Source organism: Dipodomys spectabilis, unplaced genomic scaffold, assembly GCF_019054845.1.
Source record: "Dipodomys spectabilis isolate Male_0828 unplaced genomic scaffold, ASM1905484v1 ptg000389l, whole genome shotgun sequence".
In the NCBI taxonomy this organism is placed as follows: domain Eukaryota; kingdom Metazoa; phylum Chordata; class Mammalia; order Rodentia; family Heteromyidae; genus Dipodomys; species Dipodomys spectabilis.
This window is the reverse complement of record NW_024871066.1, coordinates 375,525-396,296: the sequence shown is the minus strand read 5'-3', so window position 1 is coordinate 396,296 and position 20,772 is coordinate 375,525. Positions and strand designations below refer to the sequence as shown.

The 20,772-nt window shown below is 37.3% G+C and overlaps 1 non-coding gene across 1 annotated transcript; it reads left to right on the top strand.

Moving 5' to 3' along the window:
- The first annotated feature begins 349 nt into the window (after positions 1–349).
- On the top strand, positions 350–458 carry LOC122096797. Its single transcript, XR_006145399.1, has one exon. It is a non-coding gene; the product is annotated as a U6 spliceosomal RNA (small nuclear RNA).
- The last annotated feature ends 20,314 nt before the right edge of the window (positions 459–20,772 follow it).

Genomic DNA, 20,772 nt, shown 5'->3' with positions numbered 1-20,772 from the left:
AGTATTATGACCTGTCATACAGTCCCAGTTTTGGCATATATAAGCAAATATCCAAAAGTAAATATATTTAAAACATTAAAACTTTTAACAAACCTTAACACTTGCTGCAGTGTTCATTATGACAGGTCCTTTGTATAGAATAATTGATTTCCTCCTCCTACACATCTCTTGAAAAACAAATATCTGGATTTATTTTGTTTTTGACACGTAAATCTTGACTTTATTCTTAAATGTGTACTTATGTAAGAAGTACATGGTTCTCAAATTTCACAACAATTCTTTTAAACTTACTTTTTGTTGATTTGTCTCGTTTAAAAAATCAATTACAATTCATATATAAAAATGTTCTGTGCTCAATTCAGCATCACATACACTAACATTGGAATGATACAGAGAAGATTAGCATGGCCCCTGCCCAAGGATGACAGGCAAATTCTTGTTAGGAAATGGAAAGACTTGGAAAAAAAATTATTAAGTGAAGTAAGCCAAGTCCAAAGAAACATAGGTCCCATGGTTTCTCTAATTTTCAATAACTAATATATGTCTGGGATAAGCAGAAAAGGTCAAAAGTTATGTGTATATGACCAGATAAGTTTATGTTAAGGGCCGGGTGATGGTGGCTCACGCCTGTAATCCTAGCTACTCAGGAGGCTGAGATCTGAGGATCGCGGTTCAAAGCCAGCCCGGGCAGGAGAGACCATGAGACTCCTATCTAAAATAAACCACCAAGAAACCGGAAGTGGCACTGTAGCTCCAGTGGTAGAGCGCTAGCCTTGAGCTGAAGAGCTGAGGGACAGCGCCCAGGCCCAGAGTTCAAGCCCCACGACCGACCAAAACAAACAAAAAAAAAGCTAAAAAAAAAAAAAAAAAGATTATGTTAAGGGAAATGAACCCCAAGTTAGGGACACAAGTGGTATTTTTTTTTTCTTGATATCGTTTCTCACGTACTTATAACGTGCAGTGTGTTGTTTTGTTTCTTTATATGTTCCTCCCCCATGCTATAACACCTGTTTTCACTGTATTTGAAGTTTGTGCGTCTACTTCTTGTATATATTTTCCTCTAATTTTCTGAGGGGAAGAAAAAAAAACAAAATCCTTAAATAGGGATACAGGTTGACCCATTGTAACAATGAGATGCACAAGACACTATGTTGTAAAGTGAACTTTACAATTGAGGCGGGGAAAGGGAGGAAGTTAATAGACTTGTGGAGGTGGGAGGGAAGGGATGGTAGGGAAACAATAAAGGAGGAGGTAACAATACTTGTTAGGAAATGTACTCATTACATTGCTCATGCAAGTGTTACCCCTCTGTACAGTACTTTTAAAATAAGAAAGTAAAAAATGTTCTGAGATGGAAGAGTTTATTTCCTTTATTTTACTCATATAATATCGTTAGCAAAGAAATTCATGAAAAACTCCGATATGAAGGTATTTTGAATAAATATGTGTGTGAATGCATGCATGTGCTCAAGCATTTGCATGTGTGTTGGCGTGCTCAGAGTTTGAAATCAGGGCTTCAAGGTCTTGCTAGGCCTTTTCTCTCTAGATTGGTGAGCTACTAAATGAGCTATATCTCCATTCTTGGCCCTTTTCAGGTTCATTAAAGTTTTTGAAAAATAATCTCATGAATTTATTTTGCCCTGATTTGCTTCCAACTTTTATCCACAGATCTCAGGCTCCTGAGTAGATATCCCAAGTAGTTAGGATTATAGGTATGACAAACCAGCAAGACTTTCAGAATAAAGTTAAAAGTAGAAGAAAATTTACTTCAGAGGGGCATGTTTTAGCATCTCCAATTTTAAAGCATTTTGGAGTTATTATTTATGATTTTTTATTTTTGGATACTTATAAGACAGTAGGTGATTATATTGAAAAGTTTTAGTACTTTTTAAAAAGGATACTGGAATTGTGGGACAGAAGAAATTTGCCTCTCTTTGGACCTCAATGTATAAGCTCAGTTCTGTTCATGATAACCCAATGTCACCAACACAATCTGTGCTGAAGACAAATGTGACAGAAAACCATCACCATGGGCAATATTTAGTATGCTATTATTTCTTGCACAATATGAATATTGAATTGAGAGTGTCATAGAATGGAGAGATTTTATCTACCTTTTGTGTATTGCTGGAAGACTTTCGGAAACTTTGACTCATTTCCTTCCTCACTGTGTGTGTCTTTAGGCCATGCACTTACTGCCTTTAATTACAATTTTTCCCAACACTAAAATGGTAATAACATTAGCATTATAGCAAATGTTATATTAACAATTAAGGGAATAAAACTTGTGAAATACTTAACATAAACTTCTAGGAATGAGCTTTGAGTTTAGCCAGCAGTCTTTTTAAAATACTAAATAGAATGTGATAAGTAGTACAGAAACCATTACAGGTAGTGAACAACCAGAAGTAAGATCTATTGATCATGCTGCTTCCAAGGAAGCCAGGTGGATAACTTCTCATGCTGTAAATCAAACTGGTTATCTTATGTCTTGATAGTGTAAAAATGTGCAAAACTGATAAAACATAAAAGTATCTGAGCAGTATAATGTGTTTTACAACATTTAAGTTACATCGCAAAGATAAAGAAGACATAGAAGAATAAATTCTTTTTTTGTTGTCCTATCATAGGTCCTTAGAAGGATGAACTCTTTCCTCATTCTTATACAGGCATCATCGGATGAGAGGAACTGTATATTTTTTTGTTTGCTTCCTTCCATTTATTCTTCAGTTTGAAATCTGAGCTACTTGAGACTGAAACAAACCAAGGGAAATTAGACAAAAAGGCTTTGGAAAGAGCAATCAATGTAAAATAAATAAACTACAGCTTTGTAATAGTTCTAACTAAATTGAGTTATATAGTGTCAGTTGTTAACAGAAAATGATTTAAGTAATACCATGTTATTGAAAACTGAAAAATGTTAGGAGTTGCTGCATTTTTTTCTTTTCTACTACCTCGAATTAATTATTGATCTGGTTTAGCGAGATTAAAGATGAGATTAACCAGAAACTGGATTAAAAATGGACAAAAGGTCTGAATATACATGTTCTCCATAAAGCCCTGAAAATTGCCTGTGGGTTTACAGAGTTATGTTTAATACAACATCTATGCTGCCTTAATGGATTTTGAGCAGAAGTCATTAGAGAAATATAACTCAAAATTTATATGATACAACTTCATAACAATTATAACTCATCAAAAAATCAATGGAACCAGTTATGGTGGTAAAGGCTTGTAATTCCAAGCATTTAGGAGGTTGGATTTAAGTCTAAGGCCAGTCTAGGGTACTGCAGATAGTTAAAACCTGCCCGTTATTACCTTTGAATAAAAGGCAATAATGTTGGTGAGAGTGTGGAGAAAAGGAAATTTTCTACACTATTGGTCAAAAAACAGATTAGTATTCTCATTGTAGAAAGTAGTAAGCAAGTTTCTAAAGAAATCCAAAGTTGAGATATCATCTGACCCACCAATCATGTGATTATTTCTCTCTGGGTAACTCGTAAATATATCTGTAGTTCATTGTTATTCACATTATTCACAACAACAGCCAAGATGTAAATCGAAGTTCAGTGTTCAATGACACTAATAAAGCAACTGTGTTACATGCACAAATATCTTTTTCTGTTTCATCCTTAAAATAACAAGAGACTGCTCCCATTAGCCACAACTTACAATGACCTGAAAGATGTATTCGAAATGAAGAAAAATGTTGTGTTCTGATCTTTGTAAACACACACACACACACACACACACACACACACACACACACACACACACACACACACACACCCCAACCTCAAATATTAAGACAGAATTTTTTGTTTTAAAGTAAAGCAAAGTGGAACTTCTCAGGCATTTTGTTCACAATGTAGAAGATACTAGATATACAGTATGAGGTATATGGTTGAAATGTACAACATAAGGATACAGGGGACAACAATGGCCTTACATTGGAATGAAGCTAAGTAAGTAGGAGTTGTTCTTCCTAGTAGGGGTTGCTCTTTTAGTTGTTCTCCTTTCAGTAATGGATAAGATGAATGTAATTCTTTCAATATACCTGCCTGTTTACAGAAATGATAACAAACAATATAGCAATAATGTTGCATGCTCAACATAGAACAAACTGTCAAATTAAAATACATGAGATTATCCTTGATGTAAACTAATCATTACAAATAAGGAAAACCATGGGAACTATGTTTCTGTAAGTCTGGCTTATTTCACTTAATATGATGTTTTCCAAGACCTTCCATTTCCTTACAAATGAGGTGGTATCTTTCTTTCTGATGGAAGCATAGTATGTGTGTGTATGTGTGTATGTGAGTGTCTGTGTGTCATTTTCTTGATCCATTCATCTACTGAGGGGCATCAGGGTTGATTCCATATCTTAGCTATGGTAAATATTACTGTGATAACCATAATTGTGCTGGTAGCTTTAGTGTGGCCTTGTTTGTGGTCATCTGGTCCAGAAGTGGGATTACTGGGTCTGAGGGAGCATTATTGTGTACATCAAGGATAATCTTAGTAGATGAGTAGAATAGCTCAATAGCTATGTACATATGACCATACAAGGTGATTCTAAGTGAAATGAACTCCAAGACATGTTCTTTGTTGTTGTTGTTCTTAATGTACTATGTGATTTATTTTTATCCTTTTGTGTTTTCCCCACCTATGGTTTATCCCCTGTAGTCACTGTATTTGATTTTGATACCTGGGGTATTTTAAATATGTTGATCTGAAATGGGGAAGGGGAAGGACAAAAACAAAATAGTGAGACAAAGGACAAAGGGAAAATCTATGTAACAGTGATATTCACAAAACAATAGGTTGGAAACGATCTTGCAAGGTGCGTTGCGAGGGAAGAGGGAGAAAAATGGGTGAAGGGGTAACAAGTTAGAAAAGAAATTAATTCGTTACCTTAATTATGTAACTATAACCCCTCTGTACATTACCTTGACAACAAAATTTAAATAAAAAATAAAATATAATATATGAGAGTAGCAATACAGTCGGTAGCACTAGGGGAAATTCTGAACTATACAAAAAAAGTAGAACAGCTGTGGAGAGCAGCAATTTGATTTTAATATAGGAAGTAATAAACTAGCATACAGATTTTCAGCCTCATGTCAGTCACTAAAAAGGGAAAACAAAATGCATAATCAGCAAACCAATAGAGATAAAACAGAAAACTAAACAATTGAGGTGAAGAGATGACATGGATCAAGAATAACAAATGACACAATTAGAAAACATTAACAAGATGGTAAGTTTAAAAAACATTACCCATAATTCTATTAAATTTTGTTTACATCACAAATTGTTAGAACTATAATTCAAATCACAGTTTAATAGTATATCATTTTAATAATAGTTTATTTGTTATTGATTACTTCATATTGAATGTTTAATATATAATTTTACTTTCTGCAGGTATAGAAAAGAAAAAAGTGAAACTAATTTTAATAAATTAATATAATAATTCAAAGTGTATCCTACACTCAGCACTCATCTTAACATGAAAAAATAAATTATTGCACATGGACTCTTGGTATTAGGTGGAAGGGATCAGCATTGTAGTAAAATTCACACCACACATTACAGGAGGGATGACTCCTCTAATCTAGATTAAATTGTGGAAATTTGAATTTTACATGCATGTTTAATTCCTGTCTAGGTGACATCTAAAACATATACAATCATATACACGAGGAGTATTTCAGATGGTACTTAAAAGTTACATTCATTAATTAAATTTTTATTATTTTGTACCAAATAAATATTTAAAGAGAGACTGAATTTCTGAGTAGATGATGGTGTATATGTGCCAGATTATTCATATTGAGGCTTTTATATTTCTGACATTGTTTCTACAGTCGGATTTAATTTTCCATAAAGGGTTAAGTGCACTATATTGGATATATGAAAGTAAACTGAATGTTTATTCCATTAATCCTTTGCCACTTGTCTAATCCTAATATAATTTATCCATGTATTTGAAGTAATGAAAATAACAACAGATAAAAGCAAGATAAATCAATCTGTAGTAGACAACTATTTTCACAGTTGGTCCTCTTTTACACTACAGAATATTCTTGGGAAAATGTGCTCCAGGCTGGCCACAACTGCAGAATATTATGGTTTGATGTATCATAAGATAAGGAAGGAAGGGGACCTTCCTTCTAAAAGTCTGCTCCATGGGATGTGATCTGCTTCATGGTGCTGAATTGGAAATGAACAATGTTCACTGTCAACCTTGAAAAGTCATCTTGATAGACCATTTCTATAAGTGGTTACAGAGGATTATTGATGGCTTTACAAGGATGCCAGATTGCCTCATTTTGAGACAATTAACAGGAATTTAGTCAGCTGTTTTTTGTATCTTTAGGAGAAAAACCCATTGACTCTAGGTCAGGGGATCACTGCGACCCAGAGAAGCAACTACCTTGAATAGTAATCCTAGACCTCTAAAACAAAAAAATACCACACAAAACAAACAAATGGCTGGGAAGGTGGCTCAGTGGTAGAGCGCATGCCTTGCATGCCAGAGGCCCTGGGTTCGATTCCTCAGCACCACATAAGTAAAATGAAAAAAGCCGGAAGTGGCGCTGTAGCTCAAGTGGTAGAGCGCTAGCCTTGAGCTGAAGAGCTGAGGTACAGCGCCCAGGCCCAGAGTTCAGGCCCCATGACAGGACCCAAAAAAAAAAAAAAAAAAAAAAACTCCAGTAAGCACAGCCAGTCAGGTCTGATCACAGCCTAAATGAAGTCAGGCAAAAAACAGAAACTGAAAGTCATTTAGCTGATAAATAATATATTTTTTATGAGGCAGACTCAAAGGAGACTCCAGAGAGAGTGTCAGAAAGACTGAACACAGAGACTAAAATTGATCACACAAACATTAGAAAGTAGAATTCCTTGTAGAACAAATAAATCATAGAAAGCCTATGCATGTAAGAACAAGACAGAAAACCAAATTCTAGAAATGCACATTTTCTTAGAGGTCAGCTTAATGAATTATCAATGGAAATCTTTGAATTCTTAAATATTTAACATCATGTGGGAGAAGGCTGAAGAGAATGAAAATGTCATCAGTCCCGTTAAGAAGTAATCAAGCAAAGATTTGTTATAAAAAGAGAAAACAATTATTCCAAAAGTGGGAATCATTTGTTTTGATGTAAAAGTTCTTGATTTAGGTGCTAGCAATTTCCATACAATTGTTCAGTCCCACAGCTGAGTTGATACTGACTGCAGTATTCCTGCATGAAGGAAAAGAGAAAATTTACAAATATCTGATGAAATGAGTTGAAGGTGAAGTGTTCTAATAGTGATATCTAAGATTTAGACACAAGTGAAGAGGTGGATTTTCTTTTCTAAAAATCCTCCATTTTTAGCCTGGTGCCAATGGCTCACAGCTGTAATCCTAGCTACTCATGAAGCTGACATCTGAGGACTGCAGTTCAAAGACAGCCTGGGCAAGAAAGTCCCTGAGACTCTTATCTCCATTTAACCACCAAAAACCAGAAGTGACACTGTGGCTCAAGAGACAGAGTACCCACCTTGAGTTGAAGAGTTCAGGGACAGTGCCCATGCCTAGACTTCAAGCCCCTCAAACAACAACAACAAAATCTCCCTTTTCTTGGACTGCCAAAATCTTTTCCTAATATTCAACAAAGAAGCCATTTTATCACCCACTACCTTTAAGTCCTATACTAGCTACTGCAAATAGAATGATTTGGTATCTTATGTCAAAGGGTTCATATTTGTGGAAACAAATGCCAGCAGTAGTAACTTGTTTTCCAGTCCTTGAACTCTGGACCTGGTCACTGAACATGGTTATATTTGTAGCTTTCATCTGAGCTTGTTTGTTAATTTTTGGATTACTGCCCATGAGGGGAATTACAGGGTCTTAAGGGAGATATATATTTACTCTTTTCAGGAAACTCCATACTACATTCCACAGTGTTTAAACAATTTAATTTCCAACCAACAGTGTAATAGAGTTCCCAATTGGCTGCATCCATGCCAGCATTTGCTATTGTTAGCTTTCTTCATAATGACCGTTCTAACTGGGAAGAGGTAAAACCTGTCTTGTTTACTTGTAGATACCATAACTGAATGAATCCATGAAACCTATATTATTCTGTCTGCATTCCTTTCTCTTTTTTCTTAGTAGAATTTTCCTAAGCCTTTCATTTTTCTTAAGACTGGTAAAAAGTTATCCTTTCTAATGGGTGAATAGAATTCCATGGTGTGTGTGTGTGTGTGTGTGTGTGTGTGTGTGTGTGTGTGTGTGTGTGTGTGTAAGATGACTATAGGCCCATGAGTTCATTTCTAAACCTTCTGTTTCATCTGTAATTTTGTAATTCCATATTAAATTTGAATTGCTTTCTCGAATGCATTGAAGAATATTGTTGGGATTTTGATAAGTATTGCATTGTTCATAGTTTGGGGGCAGTATTGCAGTTTTCACTATATTAATTCTTCCAACCAGGAGCATTGAAAGACTTTCCATTTACTTGAATCTCCTTCAGTTTCCCTTTTTATATTTTTGAAGTTTTCACAATAGAGGTTAAATTAATTAATTCCCAGTTTTGTTGTTGTTCTTTGTTTTGTTTAGATTTGTTTTTATTTTGAGGCTAATACATATGAGGTTGTTTTTTGGATTTCAGCCTAGTTCCCATTGTTGGTAACACAGAAAAACTACTGATTCTTGTGGGCTATATACCGTGCTACATTGCCGAAGGTTAACATCACTTTTACTATCTTAAGGCAGGAAGCTGTAGGGTCATTTCATCTGTAAAAAGGGATAGGTTTACTTCTTCCCTATTTGAATCCTCTTTATGTTTTTCTCTTCCCTATTGCTTTTGCTAGATAGTCCACTACCATATTGAAGAGTAGTAGAGAAAGTGGACATCTTTTTCTCATTCCTGATTTTAACGTCTTCATACTTCCACTGTTACGTAATTGCTAATTACCACTATCATATACATATTCAGTAGTATACTGAGGAACATTCAATGCATTCCTAGATTCTCATAACTTTTTAATCATAAAGGGGTATTGGAGGTTGTTAAAAGCTATTTCTACTTCCATATAGACGATAACATGTTTCTTGTCCCGGCTTCCCCTGATGATTTGTATTATGTTTAGTGACAAGAATATTGAATCCAATTGTATCCTAGGCTGAATCCTATTTGATCATGCAATATGATTTTTTTGTTACTGGCAGAAGTTGATTGGTGAGAATGTTTTAAGAAGTTCTGTATCAATGCTTATCAAAGAACTGGTTTCATAGTTCTCTTTCTTTGGTGAGTCCCTATGTGATTTGGGGAAGAGTCTAATTCTAGCCTCATAGAATGGGTTTTGATAATTCCATTTCCCTTTCTATTCCATTGAAGAGTTAGTTCTAAGTATTGGAAGTTCTTTGTAGGCCTTAATTTCATGGTAAATTCATTGAGTCCTAGATTTTTCTGCAATGGAAAGTGGTTTATTGACATTTCATTTTCATTACTTCTTATGTGTTACTTCTTGGTTCAGATCAAGTGTAGGAAAGCATGAATTTCTCCAGGATTCTCCAGGTGATTGGCATACAGTTTTCAAAGTAGTCTCTTATAAACTTCTTAATTTTTTCTTATTTATGTTGTGATGTCTCATTTTTGTCTCTAATTTTCTCTATTTGAGTGAGTCCTCTTTTTTGGGGGGGGGATTTTATATTATGAAGGTGATATACTGAGGGGTGGGTTACAGTTACATAAGTAATGAGTACATTTTTTTTGGGGGGGGGAGTCTGGTCATGGGGCCTGAACTCTGGGCCTGGGCTCTGTCCCTCAGCTCTTCATTTCAAGGCTAGTGCTCTCCCATTTGAGCCACAGGGCCACTTCTGGCTTTTTTCTTTTTGCTTATGTGGTGCTAAGGAATCGAACCCAGGGCCTCAGGCATGCAAGGCAAGCAATCTACCACTGAGCCACCTTCCCACTCCCATGAATACATTTTTTAACAGTATTACCCCTTCCACATTTTGTACTCCTTTCCCCAACCCTGACATCCCACTCCCCCAAAGTTATGAAGTCCATTTCTAACATATCGCCTGTATATCACTGTTGCTTTGGTTACAAAATAATTTTGCAGGTTTTGGCAAACACACAAATTGCCCACCACCTCCCCTGGTAAACTAGGTTTAAAGTCACTAAGTCATGTAAATGGATAATGCCGCACTCATTATTCTGGACAACATCTTCAGGTTGTTTGATGCTTTAATTTGTTGTTGTTGGTGGTGGTGGTAGGAGGGCCTGATCTCTGGGTCAGGGCACTGTCCCTTCAGCTCAAGGCTAGTGCTCTACCACTTGAGCCAAAGAGCCATTTCCAGTTTTTTTCTGCTTATGTGGTGCTGAGGAATTAAACCTAGGACCTCATGCATGCAAGAGAAGCACTCTACTACTGAATCTCTTTCCCAGCCCTAATGCTTTAATTCTTTAAATTTTATTTTCTTTTTGTCAGTCATGAGGTTTAATCTCAGGACCTGGGTGTAAACATATCCCTGAGTTCTTCAGCTCAATAGGAGCCCTCTACCACTTGAGCCACAGTGTCACTTCTTGTTTCCAGATAAGCGTCTTTCAGACTTTTCTGTCAGGGTTTGCCTTGAACCATGAATTTTTAAATTATATTTCTTTAACATGTTTATTAGAATATTACAGTTTATCTGAAATTTAAATTTTTCTGTAAACCTTTGTCTTCAAGTAATCCAAGACCATTAAATATTACATTTAGAATCTATTCTGTAGCACATCCCTTTATTTATTTTATTGTGAAAGTACCATACAGAGGGGTAACAATTACAAGGACAAGCTAATGAGTACATTTCTCATCAAGCATTGTTACATCCTCCTTTTTTTCCCCTTCCCATCTGTTCTCATCCGCCCCCCCGGCTCTCCAAACACCGCTCTGCCAGCCCCCCATTCTCACTGGCCAAAGTTGAAAGTTATTTTTCTACATAATGACTTGTACATCTCCTCGCTGCAATGCGTCCACTAGTATCCCTATTTAAACAATTTGTTTTTTCCCATCCCCTCCACAAATGATACCAACATCAAATACAGTGAAAGCAGGGTTTATACCGTGGGTGAGGGACATTCAAAGCAACAAAAAAATCATCTTATAAATATGTTAGGAACAATCGCAATAAAGAAAAAACTCATTTGAATCCTTATCTTGGGGTTCATTTCGCCTAACATCAACTTGTCTGAACTTTTCTGCTTGTCTCAGACACAGAGTGGTTATTGCAAATAAGGGAAACCATGGGATCTATGTTTCTTTGGGACTGGCTTACTTCAGTTAATATAATGTTTTTCCGGGTCTTTCCATTTCCTAACAAATGGGGCAATGTCATTTTTTTCTGATGGAGGCATAGAATTCTATTGTGTATATATACCACATTTACTTGATCCATTCATCTACTGAGGGGCATCTGGGTTGGTTCCATATCTTAGCTATGGTAAATAAGGCTGCAATAAACAGAGGTGTGCTGGTAGCTTTAGTGTGGTCCTGTTTGTGATCATTTGGGTAAATGCCCCAAAGTGGGATTGCTGGGTTATAGGGGAGCTCTATGTGGAGTCTTCTGAGGAACCTCCATACTATTTTCCAAAGTGGTTGAACAACTTTACATGCCCACCAACAATGCAGTAAAGCTCCCTTCTGCCGACATCCCCTCCATCATCTGTTGTTCTTAGAGTTCTTGATTATAGCCATTGTAACTGGGATGAGGTGGTAGCTCAATGCTGGTATGATTTGCACTTCTTTTAAGGCTAGAGAGGTTGAACATTTCTTCATGTGTGTATTGGCCATCCTTCTTTCCTCTTCAGAGAAGTTTCTCTTTAAGTTTTTAGCCCACTTATTTTCGGGTCAGTTGTTGCTTTGAGGATTTGTTGTTGGGGATTTAATTTTGAGTTCCAGGTATATTTTAGATAGGAGACCCTTGTCTGTTATATGCCTAGTGCAGATCTTCTCCCAATCTGTGGGCTTTCAATCGATCTTGCTAGGTATGTCCTTTGCCATACAGAAGCTCTGCAGTTTCATGCAATCCCATTTGTCCAAACTTTCTTTGATTTCTTGTGTTTCTGGGTCTCTATTAAGAAAATGTCGGCCTGTGCCAAGGAGGCCTAGGGTTTCTCCGATTCCATCCTGTAATGTTTTCAGGGTGTCTGATTTGACTCTGAGGTCTTTGATCTATTTGGAGTTGGTTCTGGTGCAGGGTGATACATAAGGATCTAATTAATTAATCTAATTAATTTTCTGCAAGTAGTTTACAAATTTTGCCAGCACCATTTACTGAAGAGACTGTCTTTCTTCCATTCTATTTTTTTAGCTCCCTTATCGAAATTTAGATGGCTATAGGTCTGTAGGTTCATTTCTGGGTTTTCAATTCTATTCCATTGGTCCTGAGGTCTATTCTTGTGCCAGTACCAACTTGTTTTGATTATTGTGGCTTTGTAGTAGAGTTTGAAATTTGTTATTAATATTCCTCCAGCACGGTTCTTTCTGTTGAGGATCATTTTAGCTATTCAGGGTCTTTTATTGTTCCATATGAATTTTAGGATAGCCTCTTCTCTTTCCTTGAAGAATGTGGATGGAATATTGGTAGGTATTGGATTGAATTTGTAGATAGCCTTGGGAATTATTGCCATTTTCAGGATTTTGATCTTTCCAATCCAGGTGTATGGGAGTTTTTGCCACTTTCTAAGTTCTCTTTTAATTTCCTTTTTCAGGTTTTTAAAATTTTCATCATCGAGGTCCTTCACTTCTTTGGTTAAGTTAATTCCTAGATATTTTATTTTTTGTGGGGCTATTATTAATGGTGTTCCTTTCCTTCAGCCATGCTTTCCTCATTGTTGGCATTCAGAAAGCCATTGATTTTTGATGGTTGATTTTTTTTTTTTTTTTTTTTTTTTTGGGTCCGGTCGTGGAGTCTGAACTCTGGGCCTGGGCGCTGTCCCTCAGCTCTTCAGCTCAAGGCTAGCGCTCTACCACTTGAGCCACAGAGCCACTTCCGGCTTTTTTCTTTTTGTTTATGTGGTGCTGAGGAATCGAGCCCAGGGCCTCATGCATGCAAGGCAAGCACTCTACCCCTGAGCCATCTTCCCAGCCCTGATGGTTGATTTTATACCCTGCTACTTTGCCAAAGTTTTGAATCAGCTTGAGTAATTTGGGAGTAGAGTCTGTGGGATTCTTTAATTATAAGAACATGTCATCTGCAAAGAGGGAGAGTTTTACTTCTTCTTTACGTAATTGGATCCCTTTTATATCTGCATCTTATCTTATTACTGTAGCTGGGCATTCTAATACTAGATTCGGTGCTGTCCCTCAGCTCTTTAGCTCAAGGCTAGTTCTCTACAACTTGAGCCACAGTGGCACTTCTGGCGTTTTCTTTTGGCTTATGTGGTGCTGAGGAATCGATCCCAGGGACTCATGCATGCAAGGAAAGCCCTCTACCATTGAGCCACCTTCCCAGCACCTCTTTTCTCTTTCTAACAGGATTTGCTAAGGATCTGTCAATTTGTTAATTTTTGAAGAACCACTTCTGTTTTGTTGATTCTTTCTATGTTTTTATGGATACTAATTCATTTAATTTTTATTTAATTTTAATTATTTCTTTCCATCTAATGGATTGGGGTTTATCCTGCGGTTCTTCTCCAAGGAGGCTCAGATGTCTCATTAAATTGTTGGTTTCAGATCTCTCCAATATGTTGATGTAGGTATTCAGAGCTATAAACTTGCCTCTGAGTACTGTCTTCCCTGTGTCCCAGAGGAGCTGGTAATTTCTGTGTTTATTTTTGTTGAATATTATGAAAAGTTGAATTTTGTTTTGGATCTCTTCCATGACCCACTGATGATTCAATGGTGTGTTCTTCAGCCTCCATGCGTTACAGGACTTTCTTTGGTGGTTTTGGTGTTCAGTTCTAATTTTATTCCCTGTGGTCTGAAAGAATGCAAGGTATAACTTCAATGTTTTTGAATTTGGACAAGTGTGCTTTTTGACCTAAAACTGCGGTCTATTTTGGAAAAAGTTCCAAATGCTGCTGAGAAAAACGTGTATTCTGATACTGCTGGGTATAATATTAAATCTAGGTGATCTATGAAGTTGTTTATATCTGCGGTTTCTCTGTTGAGTTTTTGCCGAGTTCATCTATCTATTGGGGGAAGTGGTGTGTTAAAGTCCACAACAATTAATGTCTTTGGATCTATGTGAGATTTGAGAGAAAGTAGTGTTTCTTGCATAAATTTGGTTACTCCATTGTTTTGTGAATAGAGATTTAGAATTTTAATATCCTCCTGTAGGAGAGATGCCTTTATTAGTTTGTAGTGACTTTTTTTATCTCTTCTCACTAATTTTAATTTGAAATCTATTTTATCTGATATTAGGATTGCAACTCCTGCCTCTTTTCGTGGGCTGTTTGCTTGGTAGATTTCGTTCCAGCCTTTCACTTTCAAAATGGGTTTGTTTTTATGGTCCAGCTGTGAGTCCTGAAGGGAGCAGATGGAAGGATCTTTCTTTTTAATCCAACTAGACAGTCTATGTTGCTTAATTGGAGAGTTAAATCTGTTAATGTTGGGAGATTGGACTGAGAGATATTTGGGAGTTCCTGCCATTTAATCCACCTTCTTTTTTTTTTTTTTTAATTTTATTTTATTTTAATTGAGAACATACTGTACAGAGGGGTTACAATTACATGGGCAGGAAAATGCATACATTTCTTACCAAGCATTGCAGCCTCCTCCTTTGTTTACCCTTCACCTCCCTTCCCAGCCTCCCCCCTCCCCCCCACCCAATCATACCCCCCCTCCCCCCCCTCCGACATTGTAAAGCTGGTTTTGACATGACATTTTGTACTTCTCATTGTTGCAACAGGTAAAGCTGAATCCTTAAACGACTTGTTTGTCCCCGTCTCCTCCACATGTTATACTGACATCAAATATAGTGAAAGCGGGGGTTACACTGTGGGGGAGGGACATACAAAGCAACAAAGAAATAATCTTATAAATGCGTTAGAAACACATGCATGAAAGAAACAAAAACATTAAAATACATATTTGAGGGTTCGTTTTCCTAACATCACATTCTCTGACTTTTTCCGCTTGACTCATACCTATACTAGATATTGCAAATAAGGGAAACCATGGGACCTATGTTTCTTTGGGCCTGGCTTACTTCACTTAATATAATTTTTTCCAAGCCTTTCCATTTCCTAACAAATGGGGCAATGTCATTCTTTCTGATGGAGGCATAGAATTCCATTGTGTATACATACCACATCTTCTTGATCCATTCATCTACTGAGGGGCATCTGGGTTGGTTCCATATCTTAGCTATGGTAAATAATGCTGCAATAAACATAGTTGTGCTGGTAGCTTTAGTGTGGCCTTGTTTGTGGTCATTTGGGTAAATGCCCAAAAGTGGGATTGCTGGGTCATTGGGGAGCTCTATATGGAGTCTTTTGAGGAACCTCCATACTGCTTTCCAAAGTGGTTGAACAAGTTTACATTCCCACCAACAATGAAGTAAGGTTCCTTTCTGTCCACATCCCCTCCAGCATCTGTTGTTGATAGAGTTCTTGATTTTTGCTGTTCTAACTGGAGTGAGGTGATATCTCAATGTTGTTTTGATTTGCATTTCTTTTATGGCTAGGGATGTTGAACATTTCTTCATGTGTCTATTGGCCATCCTTCTTTCTTCTTCAGAGAAGCTTCTCTTTAGGTCTTTCGCCCACTTACTTATTGGGCAGTTGTTTCTTTGAGGATTTGTTGTTGGGTGGTATAATTTTTTGAGTTCCAAGTATATTTTAGATATGAGACCCTTGTCCGTTGTATGGCTAGTAAAGATCTTCTCCCAATCCGTGGGCTTTCTATTGATCTTGCTAGCTATGTCATTTGCCCTGCAGAAGCTCTGCAACCTTATACAATCCCATTTGTCCAACCTTTCTTTGATTTGTTGTGTTTCCGGGTCTCTATTCAGAAAATTTCGGCCTGAGCCGAGGAGACCCAGGGTTTCTCCTATTCCATCCTGTAATGTTTTCAGAGTGTCTGCTTTGAGTTCAAGGTCTTTGATCCATTTGGAGTTGATTCTGGTGCAGGGTGATATATAAGGATCTAGCTTTAGTTTTCTACATGTAGTTAACCAGTTTTGCCAGCACCATTTACTGAAGAGGCTGTCTGTCTTCCATTCTATTGTTTTAGCTCCCTTATCGAAGATTAGATGGCTATAGGTCTGTAGGTTCATTTCTGGGTTTTCAATTCTATTCCATTGGTCCTGAGGTCTGTTCTTATGCCAATACCAAGCTGTTTTGATTACTATGGCTTTATAGTAGAGTTTGAAATTTGGTACTGATATTCCTCCAGCAGTGTTCTTTCCGTTGAGGAGCGTTTTTGCTATTCGGGGTCTTTTATTGTTCCATATGAATTTTTGGATTGCCTCTTCTATTTCCTTGAAGAATGAGGGTGGAATTTTGATAGGTATTGCGTTGAATTTGTAGATAGCCTTGGGAAGTATTGCCATTTTCACAATGTTAATCTTTCCAATCCAGGAGCATGGGAGGTTTTGCCATTTTTTAAGTTCTGTGTTGATTTCCTTTTTCAAGATTTTAAAGTTTTCATCATAGAGGTCCTTCACTTCTTTAGTTAAGTTAATTCCTAGGTATTTTATTTTTTGTGGGGCTATTACAAATGGAGTTGCTTTCCTAATTTCAGCCACACTTTCCTCATTGTTGGCATACAGAAAAGCCATGGATTTTTGGGGGTTAATTTTATAACCTGCTACTTTGCCAAAGTTTTGAATCAGCTTGAGTAATTTGGGAGTGAAGTCTATGGGATTCTTTAAATACAAGATCATGTCATCTGCAAAGAGGGAGAGTTTTATTTCTTCTTTCCCTATTTGGATCCCCTTTATGTCTGCATCTTGTCTTATTGCTGTAGCTAGGCATTCTAATAATAGATTGAAGAGAAGTGGAGAGAGTGGGCATCCTTGTCTTGTTCTTGAGTTAAGAGGAAATGGCTTTAGTTTTTCACCATTGAGTGTAATGCTGGCTGTAGGTTTGTCATATACAGCCTTTATTGTATTGAGGAATGTTCCATGGATTCCTAATTTTTCCAAAACCTTCATCAGGAAGGGGTGTTGGATCTTGTCGAATGCTTTTTCTGCGTCTATTGAGATAACCATGTGGTTCTTATTCTTGCTCCTGTTGATGTGATGAATAATATTAATTGATTTGCGTATATTGAACCAGCTTTGCATCCCTGAAATGAATCCTGTTTGATCGTGGTGTATGATTTTTTGGATGAATTGTTGAAGTCGATTGGCCAAAATTTTGTTGAGAAGTTTTGCATCAGTGTTCATCAAAGAAATGGGTCTATAGTTCTCTTTCTTTGATGAGTCCCTGCCTGGTTTTGGGATGAGGGTTATGATGGCTTCATAGAATGTGTTCGGTAGTGAGCTTTCTCTTTCAATTTCATTGAAGAGTTGGAGGAGAATTGGTGTGAGCTCTGCTTTGAAGACCTTGTAAAATTCCGCTGTAAAACCATCTGGTCCTGGACTTTTCTTAGCTGGGAGGTCTCTTATTGCTGTTTTTATTTCAATGCTTGATATGGGCCTGTTAAGATAGTTTAAATCATCTTGGTTTAGTTTTGGCATGTCAATATTTGCTAGGAAGAGGTCCATTTCTGTCAAGTTCTCAAACTTATTAGCATACAGTTTTGAGAAGTATTCCCTTATAATGTTCTGAATCTTGGTTGTTTCCGTGGTGATGTTTCCATTCTCATCTCTGAGTTTTTTAATTTGGGTGTGTTCTCTTCTTTTTCTGATAAGATTTGCTAAGGGTCTGTCAATTTTGTTAAGTTTTTCGAAGAACCAACTCTTTGTTTTGTTGATTCTTTCTATAGTTTTTTTGGATTCTAATTCATTTAATTCTGATTTAATTTTGATTATTTCTTTCCGTCTACTGGATTGGGGTTTATCTTGCTGCTCTTTTTCAAGGAGGTTTAGATGCGTCATTAAATTGCTAGTTTCAGATCTCTCCAATTTGTTGATGTAGGAGCTCAGAGCTATAAACTTGCCTCTGAGTACTGCCTTTGCTGTGTCCCAGAGGAGCTGGTATTTTGTGTGTTCATTTTTGTTGAATAGCATGAACATTTGAATTTCCTTTCTAATCTCTTCCATGACCCACTCATGATTCAGCAGTGTGTTGTTCAGCCTCCATGTGATACCGGACTTTCTTTGGTGGCTTTTGGTGTTGAGTTGTAATTTTATTCCCTGGTAGTCAGAGAGAATGCAAGGTATAACTTCAATGTTTCTGAATTTAGACAAGTTTGCTTTGTGGCCTAAAATGTGGTCTATTTTAGAAAACGTTCCATGTGCTGCTGAGAAAAACGTGTATTCTGATGCTGCTGGGTGAAATGTTCGGTAAATGTCTGTTAAGTCTAGTTGATCTATGCAGCTGTTTAGATCTGTGGTTTCTCTGTTGAGTTTTTGCCGAGTTGATCTATCTAGTGTGGAGAGTGGTGTGTTAAAATCCCCAACAATTAATGTCTTTGGATCTATATGGGATTTGAGGGAAAGTAGTGTTTCTTTGATAAATTTGGGTGCTCCATTGTTTGGTGAATAGATATTTAGAATTGTAATATCCTCCTGAAGGAGAGATCCTTTAATTAGTATGTAGTGACCTTCTTTATCTCTTTTCACGAATTTTAATTTGAAGTCTATTTTATCTGACATTAGGATTGCAACTCCCGCCTGTTTATGCGGTCCGTTTGCTTGGTAGATTTTGTTCCAGCCTTTAACATTGAAAATGTGTTTGTTTTTACGGGCAAGATGTGACTCCTGCAGGCAGCAGATAGAAGGGTCTTGTTTTTTAATCCAACTAGACAGCCTATGTCGCTTAATTGGAGAGTTCAGTCCGTTAACATTAAGAGATAGGACTGAGAGGTATTTGGGAGTTCCTACCATGTTATCTACCTTCTAGGGGGCTGCGAAAACTGGGTTCTTCCTATGGTTCTTGGATTCTCAGTTTGGGTGCAGTTTCTTGGCCTTTATTGCGGTCTTGTTGGTTTTCTATGTGTAGGACATCTTTAAGAATCTTTTGTAGGGCTGGTTTGGTGGAGATGTATTGTTTCAATTTTTCTTTGCTATGGAAGGTTTTTATTTGGCCTTCGGTTATGAAGGAGAGTTTAGCCTGGTACAGTATTCTTGGTTGATAGTTGTTTGTTTTTAGGGCATGGCATACATCATTCCAGGCTCTTCTTGCTTTGATTGTCTCTGCTGATAAATCTGAGGTGATTCTAATTGGTTTCCCTTTATAAGTGATTACCCTTTTCTCTCTGACAGCTTTAAGGATCTTTTCCTTCTTCTGAGTTGATCCTGTGTCGATTATAATGTGGCGGTGGGATGTCCTATTCTGGTCTGGTCTATTTGGGGTTCTAAAGGCTTCTTGTATCTGGACAGGCCTATCTTTTTGCATGTTTGGGAAGTTCTCTGCTAGGATCCTGTTAAACAAATTTCCTAGACCATTAACTTCTGTTTCTAGGTGCTCCTCTACACCCATTATCCTTAGATTAGGCCTTCTGATGGTGTCTTCCAGGTGTTGGATAGATCTATCATATTTCTTGGACTTGTCTTGGATGGTTGTATGTTCTTTCTCTATCATATCTAGGCTGTCTTCAATCCCTGAGATTCGATCTTCTGCATGGTCTAACCTGCTGTCAAGACTCTCTACTTTGTTTTTTATCTCTTTTCCTTCTAGTTGGTCAGCTTTGATGGCTTCAAGTTCTTTGTTGAAGCTCTGTTTTAGGTCTTGTATGAATTTCTTTACTTCCTTAATTTGGTGTTCAGTATTTGTCCTCAAATCACTTAGTTGATTGGTTATGGTTTCTTTGGGCTCCCATTCCTTCTGTTGGGTTCCATTCAGCATTCCCTTTGTGGTCTCTCTGACTTCCTTCAGCTCTTTGTTAATGGATTCCATGAATGCCTTTAATGATCTTTGTGTGTTCTCTACCTGGTCCCTCAATTCCTGTATTACTCTTTGATTAGCTTCCTCCCGTTCTTGGGATTCCTGCAGATCTCTTTGAGTGTTCTCAGCCTGCTCACGCCATTCCTCCCTTTCTCTTTGAGTATTCTCAAGTTGTTCACGCAAATCCTGTATCAGTTTTTGAGTAGCTTCCTCACGCTTATGATATTCCTGTATAAACTTCTGGGATGCCTCCTCTCTCTCCCTGTCACGCTCATACAGAGTCCTTTGTACATTGTCAAACTTTTCATTTATCATGTTTGCCACCAGTGTTTGTAGAGCTGTTTGGGAACTCTCCTCTGGATTATTCATTATCTGTTCTAACCCCTGATTATCAAGATTGGGAATTGAGATACCCGAATTTGCCATTTTTCTTGTGTTTTTCCGGCTTACTCTGCCCATTTGAGATGAAGATAGCACCAGTTTTGTGCTAGAACACTACCTTAAGGCAACCATCAACCAAAGTTTGCATTTGTACAGTCAATAGTCTACAGATACAATCTAGTTCAACAGATACATCTATTCGACATCAAACAACTATATGTTAAAGGACTTCGAACTGCAGAGAAGAATTTGGAAAACCAGAAATTATTAGGGTTAGGGAGAGATGTGGGTAAAAAATAGGAATAGATTGGTGTGGGGAGGCACAGGGAGAGTTAACTATGTCCTAATCACAGTGCAGGAAATAGGTTGGGTAGGATGCAAGTAGAGAGAGAGAGAAAAAGGAGAA